The sequence below is a fragment of the Psammomys obesus genome, unplaced genomic scaffold (genome assembly GCF_907164565.1).
Source record: "Psammomys obesus unplaced genomic scaffold, mPsaObe1.curated_primary_1811, whole genome shotgun sequence".
Lineage (NCBI taxonomy): Eukaryota > Metazoa > Chordata > Mammalia > Rodentia > Muridae > Psammomys > Psammomys obesus.
The window spans coordinates 9,192,767-9,201,390 of NW_026590809.1; positions in this window are offsets into that span (position 1 = coordinate 9,192,767).

Below are 8,624 nucleotides of genomic sequence, written 5' to 3' on the forward strand. Positions count from 1 at the left end.
CTCCCACCGGAGCCAGCTCATAGTGCTGGGAACACGGGGCAGGCAAGGTCACCATGGCACACAGCCCTGTTTGGTCACGGGCCTACCGAGACCATTACAAAAAAAGATGACCAAAAACCCACAAAAAGATGACACGACACACACACACACACAAAAGAAAAAAAACCCAAAACTCAGAACAACAGCCTGTCGTTCCACCAGACCAGAGACCAGAGCAGCAGCACAGGTGCTCAGCCTGGGGCTCTGCATAGTGTAGCCATCCCTTGGCGCCTCCTCGCCACTGCCACTGCCACCGCTGGAGCCACCACCTGAGCTACCTCAACCCTGGAGGAGAAGTGGCCACCACCACCATCTTTCCTATCAGAAGCCAGGCTTGTATACCTATGGCCATTTTTGCTGGCCTGCCTGCCCTCTCAGCAGGCTCTTTCCCACCCACAGCTACAGGCTAGAGCAGCTGAGCTTGTGGAATGGCTTGAGCCTCCCTGAAACGGGCGAGAATTAAGTCTAGGGGGTTAGAAAGAGTCTGTCGTCAGTTTCAGTCACACACAAAAAAATAGGGAGCAACAAACAAGACAGTCAACCGAAAAGACACACACAGAGCCAGACAACAGATCCTGCTGCTCATGCGGCAGAAAAATGGAAAATGGAACAGCGGAGAATTGCCACACTGAAAGAACAACCTGCCTTGTCCTTCTCCAGAGATTACAAAAACTAGGGGAACTCTGTCCCCTCCACCAGGGTCTGGAACGTCTTCCAGCACATCTTCCCTAACCGTTCCTGACCACATAGATTACATATTTTGCTTCAAGGCCTGAAACAGAAACTAGAGGAACACCAAGACAGATGCAGACAAGATGCTTACTGGCCAGTCCTTGACCCTTCCATTCAGGGGTGCTGGGGGGAGTTCTTGAAGATCCTGGATGAGCCCCCAAATGTTATGCCCAAGTCTTGTGGACCCTAAAGACCACCAAGGAGCCAATTCCAATGCAAACGCAGTAGAGTCTTTATTACAAACTCAAGCTCTGGCCCACACCGTCACCAATGCAGTGGTTCTTGAGTGTAGAGCTCAGCTGGTGGGGGTGGGGTGTGAGCTCAGCTGGGAGGGGGCAGTTACTGGGGTTTGAGCAAGGACTGGAGACTTCCAGCTTGGCAGTTCTATGATTGATTGAAATTTAGCAAATGTCAGGTAATAAAATTGATTGATTGAGTCCAGAGGGCCAAACCGTAATTGTTTTACTCAAGCTATTGTAAACAATACCTGGTAAACTCCAGGTATTCACTGATTAGCCACTGCTAGGGGTGATGGCTAAATATTACCAGAGGTGAGTGGTCGAAGCACATTTTTGTAGGTTTTTCTCCTTTTTTGAAACTGGAGTTCATGCCCAGGTCATTTACCCTTAAGGAGGAGTTTCCTTTTCAGAAATAGGGTTACACAGGCCTCACAAGAGGTTGACATTGGGTGCCTCCTCAGCTGTTCTTCACCCTGAGTTTTGAGATCCCACCTGTCCCTGGATCTAGGGCTTATCAGTTAAGCGAGGCTGGCTGGCCGGCAGCCTCAGGGATGCGGCCTGTCCCAGCTTCCGCAGTGCGGGCGGTGGGCTTCTGCTGCTTTGCCTAGGGTTTTGGAAGGCAGCGAGGCTCATCACTGTGCCACCCATCACCACTGTATCCAGTTTGGTTTCGTTTCCCTTTTTTACTGGGTGCCAGGGAGCCACACTAAGCTCCTCACGTTTTTGTAGCAAGCCCTTTTCATATCCAGCAATATCCTTGTTTACTTCCCCATCTGTTTTTCTATGAGGGATGGCACATTCTATTAACCATTTATTCTCACTCATAGTGTCAAGCCCTTTTGACTGTCAGTCTGGTCTTACTCATCACTACAGTAATTGCCACCCTCATCCCCAGGTTTCTGGTAATTAAAAGCCACAACCAGCTCCTATCTCACCACACCATCTGTGCTGGCACAAAAGGGCCAGGATGGTGACAGTGCCATCTCCTCTTTGCTCTGGCTTGCAGATGGGGACTACTGACAGCTTCTTGGTGCTGTTGATACTTCTCTTAACCACACATTCCTGGGGAACTAGTAATGAGGGTTTTACCAGGCTTTCTATGGAGCATTCTTTGGTATCTTAGGATCAACTCTGGTTTACATACTTCCAACAGGGTATTTATCCCCCTCTCCCCCTTTTCCTAGGCAGCTCAGGCATTTGGTTTTCACTTAGCAAGGGCTGTTGCTTTCTCAGTAGGAGTCCTTGAGGCATGTTCTTAACAGGATGTTAATTCTATTCCAAGAAAGCGATGACCCCCAAACCAGGGTTGGCAGTGCATGTCTGTCAGTCTCAGCACCTGAGAAGTGGAGGCAGGAGGATCAGGATCTAGGCCATCCTCAGCTACATAATGAGCTTCTAGCCAGTCTAGGCTACACGAAACCCCATCTCAGAAAACAAACAGGCAAACAAACAAAAAACAAAACCAAAAATAAACAAAAGGCCCAACAACAAAAGAAAGTGAAGTCTATACCAACATCAGTTCTCCCTAATGCATCCTGATATTTCATTCCCTAAATTAAGCTCATCAAAATCCAATCCTGGGGATGCTGGTCTTAACCAAGCATCTACGTAGCAGCTCACCACCATCTGTGACCTCAGTTCCAGGGCATCTGATGTCTCTTCTGGTACGCGTGTGCACGCGCGCGCGCGCACATACACACACACACACACACACACACACACACACACACACACTAAAAAAAAATTTTAAAACATTTAAAAAATTCAGCCTCCGATGGAGGAGAAAGTTTATTGTAGACACAAGGCAGAGGCATCTTGAAGGGTCCAAAATGAACTGGGCCATGAGGTAGAAGGAGACTGCAAGAGGAAAAGAGAAGACACACACAGAGACAGAGACAGAGACTAAAAAAAGAGCAGGGGACCAAGTATCCAAAAGACCTCATAACCAAAATCGCTGAGGTTATATAGGAGTCAGAGAAGCTGAGGGAAGGGTTTGGTGTAGGGGCAGGATATGCCAGCCAGGATGACTGTAATAGTTGAGAGATGCTGGGAGAGCTTGGTGGCCAGCATTCACTTTGATATGTTAAGTAGACACCTCAGTTGGCCATTTGTCCTGAGTTTGAGATCTAGCACTCAGCGGTACAGAGCCTGTTTTCGCTACATCCCAGCGGCTTGGCTCTGCTCCCATCATTCCTGCCTGCCTCAGTGCTGCATGCCTGCTCCACGGAGTGCAGCTGCTACTTACAGGGTCCATTGTAGCCTCACTGGACTGTTTGGCAATTTAGCCTTTATTAGACTTCTGTGAGCCAGAGTGGTTCTGAGCAGGAAAAGACCTCTGCAATATCTTCTCCCCATGGAGGGAGAGCTAGCTCTTAACAGACCAAGGTAGGCACCCTCTTAAGACTACGACAATTCAGAGAAGTGTAGGCAACCAAAATCTTTTTGGTGCCTTCCTAAATCTTCATCCCATGCATCAAGACTCCTGCAATCAACCCAGGGCTTCTGTGAACTCTGGAGTCTTGGTGTTTAGATGTTTTTCACTCTCCCACTGCTCTAGATAAGGGCCTCTTTGTAAGTCATCAAAGAGGCCCTCTGGCCCTCACAGTTAATTTTCAATGTTTGTTAACTGCTCTTAGCTTCTCATTATCTCCTGGCAGGCCTCAAAGCAACTTAATAACAACCAGTTCCATGGTCTCTGTGTTCACTGCTATCTCTCTGCCTAGCTCATAGGCCTGAATTGTTGCAGGATAGGGCTCTCCCAAATTACCTTCAGGGACAGGATCCTCCCAGAGACTGTCTATACCTCACACTATCCAGAAGGTTTTTTTGTTTTCCAGAATCTCACTTTGTTGCCTTGCCTGATCCTGAACTCTTCGGCTTAAGGTATCCTCCTGCCTCAGCCTCCTAAAGTAGTTAAGACAGTAAGTGTGTACCAGGAGAGGTTCTTATTCTTTTCTTTTCTTGAGACAGGGTCTCTCTCTGCATAGTCCTGGCTGTCCTGGAATTCACCAGGTAGACCAGGTGAAGAGTGCCTTTTCAGATCTCTTCTGAAACAATAGAATCCATTCAGGTGATCTGTAGAGGCAGGTACTGAGACAGAGCTAGTAATGAAAAAGTTGTTTTGGGCAGTAGTGCCTGTGTAGGATAGAGAGGAAGCAGGAACAGACAGAGTGAGTCTTTGGGTAGTGCAGACCTGATACCTTTCTCAGAAATCAGACAAGGTAGACCTCAAGCCATAGTGCAGATCCTACCAATGGAAGGCTCTCAAGCAAAGACAGCCTTACAGAGGAGTCCAGCAGTGGGCAAGAGGACCTTTCCACCCCTCCCTGGCATTCATGCTGTGCTCACCTTAGAGGCCATCTAGGGACAGTGCTCTTAGCTCTGACACCAGTGAAAGCCAGTGAAGCTGGAGCTCAAGAGTGGATTCTCTCCTAATGACTGCTTTTTCAGGCGTTTCTTCTCTGAATCCAGTGTGGTGGTATTTGTGTACGTGCCCACATGTATGCCCATGGGTGAGGTTCTTCAGGAAACCTCACTTTTTTTTTCCCCAGATAAAGTCTCTCAGTTCCCTGGAGCACCTAGAACACTGAGTAGGCTAGGCTAGCTGGCCAGTGAGCTCCAGGGATCCGCCTCTACCTTCTATCTGGCCATCTCTGGGACTGCAAGTATACACACCCATTGCATCCAACTTTTTACCTGGCCTCCAGGGATTGAACTTAGGGCCTCAGCCTTGCAAAATAATGCTTTCCTGACCAAGCTCTCCTCTCAGCCCAGTCTAGTGTTATTTCTGCCTGTCATCATGCCTCTGTACTAAGAAACATAAACTTTGAAAAAGATTCAGATGCAGAATTGAAGCCAATCAAACAATCAGAATGATTCTGCTAAAACTCTTTGACGAAGTGGATAGGGAAGGCTGGAGGAATCTTGAAGCTTTGGGATGGCGGTGTGGGTTTCAGCTGCCAAGCTTGTCTCCTTCACTGATAGGAGAAGGGGAGTGATGAGAGGTGGAATCAGCTGTTGTTTGGGTATGTGTGGGAAAAGCTGGCTCTCTACTCAGAATGTTGTTTTAACAATTCGGAGAAAAAATTATATGGAAAGAGCCTGTTCCTTTCAATTCCATCGTAACGAGATATATGGCTTTCTTGCTATGTTTTTTCCTTCCAAAGGACACCTTTATTTTCAATTTACACTGGAAACCTTGGAGATACTGGATTTAGTTCCCCAGGGTATTAGTGATACCTGGGTAGTCGCTGGACGACAAAGGGGTTAGAGGATGTGGGACAATGCAAGGAGCTTCCAGATAGGCCTTTCCCTTGACAGGAGTTATGCTGGAAAAAGTGGCTTGGAATTCTTTGTTTCAAAGAGCTATCCTGTCATGGTCCTGTCTTCTCATGCTGCTGGCTGAAGGAGGAGCTAGGAAAGAACATGACACACGTGCTCCTAGGAGTTCCTTAGAACAATATGACTGAGTTTGGTGTGCCTGCACAAACTGTCATACCAGCACTCAGAAGACAGAGGCAGGGGAATGGCCCATGACACCAAAGATAGATAGATAGATAGATAGATAGATAGATAGATAGATAGATAGGTAGATAGATAGATAGATATAAAGTGGATATGTAATCTGGGTGTTTTGTTTTGTTTTTTTAAACAGGGTGGTCTCACTGTGTTGCCCTGGCTTACCTGGAGCTCACTGAGATCCACTTGCTTCTTCTTCCTGAGTGCTGGGACTAAGGGAGTGTGCCACCACATATAGCTTGAGCTCATCTTCTTAATTCTCAGAGGAAGCTGAAGATGGAAGAACATAAAGAACTGAGGTGCTGGGACTGGAGAGGTGGCTCAGCAGTGAAGAGCACTGACTGCTCTTCCAGATGGACCCAGGATCAATTCCCAGCACCCACGTGGCAGCTCACAGCTGTCTGAATTACAAGATCTGATCCCCCTACACAGACATACATGCACGAAAAATACCAATGCACATATAATAAAAATAAATAAATAAATAAATTAAAACAGACAAACAAACAAAAAAAACTGAGGTTGGAACTATAGTTCTCCCAGAGGGAAGAGAAGTCTGGAGTCTTGATGACAGACTCAGCACTCTGTTTGGTGCTGTCACAGATTTCCATGGTTCTGCTCCCCGGGCTGAGCTGAGAACTGAGGATGGGACTGGGTCAGAGGAAGGAAATGCCTTCTGAGGATTCTTGGAGATCCTAGACCCCAAAGTTGGAAGAGCATATGTAGTATTACTATGACCCACTCTTCCTTCCTTCCTCTCCTCCCTCCCTTTCTTTCCTGTCCCCTCTAGCTCCCTTCCGTTATTTTTCCAGACAGAGTTTGTCTTAGTTACTTTTCTATTACTATAAGATACCATGACCAAGGCAACTTATAGAAGAAAGAGTTTATTTGGGCCTCAAAGTTTCAGAGGGTTAGAGTCTATGACCATCATGGTGAGGAGCATGGCAGCAGCCGTGCAGACGCACTGGAGCCAAGAGCTCACATTTTGGTGCATAAGCATAGGGTAGGGAGAGAGAGAGAGATATTGGGAGTGGCCAGAGTCTCTTGAAACTTCAAATCCTGCTCCTAGTGACACACTTTTCCAACAAGGCCACACACCCCCAATCTTTCCCAACCAGTTTCACTAAATGGGGACCAAGTATTCAAATATATGAGTCCATGGGAGCCATTCTTATTCAGACTACTATATTTCACTCTGTAGCCCAGGTTAGCCCAGAACTCATATGTAACCCAGGCTGGCCTTGAACTTGTAGCTATTCCCTTGTCTCAGTCTCCTGCATGGTAGGATTATAAGCATAAACCACTATGCCTGGCTCATCAGTGACTATGTTTTTTTCTATTATTTTTCCTAACCATATCCAGAGTAGAAACTCAACTTAACCAGGAAAATCCCATGTGTTAGTATAAGTTATTCTTGTTAAAGACAAAGTGTTGAGCTGGGAATGATGGTTCACACATGTAATCTAAACACCCAGGAGGGAGAGGCAGGAGGATTGTCATGAATTCAAGGCCTGCCTGAGCTACATAGTGAGTCTGAGGTTCCCCTTGGCTACATAATGAAACTCTGTCTCTAAAAATTAAATAAATAATAACCATAATAAAATATTTAAGTAAAACTCAAGAGCTAAACAAGAAGAAACATATTGAAAATACCTCAAGATAGTGATCTCCTGTTCTGAAGAGCCAGCCTGTCTCCATCTTGGGCTTGAAAACCATCTTATAGTAAAGACAAACCAGGTTTATTTCTGTTTATGATTAAATCTGTTTCTCAAGGATTGGCCTATGCCCCATCTGTAACCTTAACTACAAATGGTTCTGGACTGCCTGTTCCAGGAATGGCAACCAGGTCTTTGTTTCAAAAAGTTGTTCATAACAGTCTTGCAATACTACCTTTGTTTCAAAAGATTAGATGGCTACCTGTTGTTATGACCACCTTGTTATGCCCACCTTCCCGACAAGGAGGGACTACCTTGTCATGCTTATGTTCTGTTCCTGTAACCCCGCCTATTTTGCTCACCAAATCCCCCATTTGGAAATCCTGTACCCCTGATTTATAAAGCCTTGTCTTCGTCATATCCAATGCTGACCTCTCGAATCCTGCCTTAAGGGGAGGCAGCCTGTATACACAAATAAAAAACCTTGCTTTAATTAACTGCTTGCTTTAACTAATTTGGCTATGATGATTTGGGTTGGTGGTCATTCTCCCCCCATTCTTGGGATTAACAGTCTCCTTCTCTTGCACTGCCTTGCTGTGCAAGGCTGACCACTTCCATCAAGCTATGCCATTGCATCTGTCATACACATCTGGATTAGCCTTCCATTAGGCCGAACTTGCTCAAGAGCCTGTAGTAGGTTGGGTGTCTTGGTGTACTCTTGCAAGCCCACACTCTGAGGGTGAGGTTGGAGGATGGGTAGAGCCAGCTGGGGCTACAAATAAACTGTATAAAGGTTTATCTTGGTATTTAACAGCTTTTATTTTCACACTATTTCCCTGTTTATTTGCTCAGTCTTAGACTCTCTCTCCTTTCAGTCCCCTCAGCAAACGTGTTTTTCTGCTCCTGGCCTTTGTACACTATTCTCATTCATCTTTCTCTACCTATTTGTTTTCTAGGCAAGTGTTCCCCCTTGACATGGTTGAACCTAGAACCGTGGACATGTGGACATGCTAGGCAAATTCTTTTCCACTGAGCCAAATCCCACCACACCCCCCACATGCTAGGTAAGCACTCTTCTGAACCACAAAGCATTGACCTGTTTTCCTTTTCTTTGTCTACACATTTACAGAAATTTGTCTAATATGAACTCCAGACAATCCCTGAAAGTCTAATCTTACCTGTTTTCTAAAGGTTCACATCAGATTGCACCTTATTTTGGTTGCAAAGAGACCTTTCCGTAAGCAAATCATTCCTGCCTATCCACTGGCCGCTATCATAGTCCCTCCTCCATAGCAGATAATTTCAACAGCTCCAAATATTTTGACAAAATTTTCATCCTCAGAGAGAGAATCACTCTTCTCTGTAGCAGGTCCAGTCACCTGGTGTCTAAAGTTACCTGACTCAATTTCAACTCTCAGTTCTTTAACAACTGCTCTTCCAG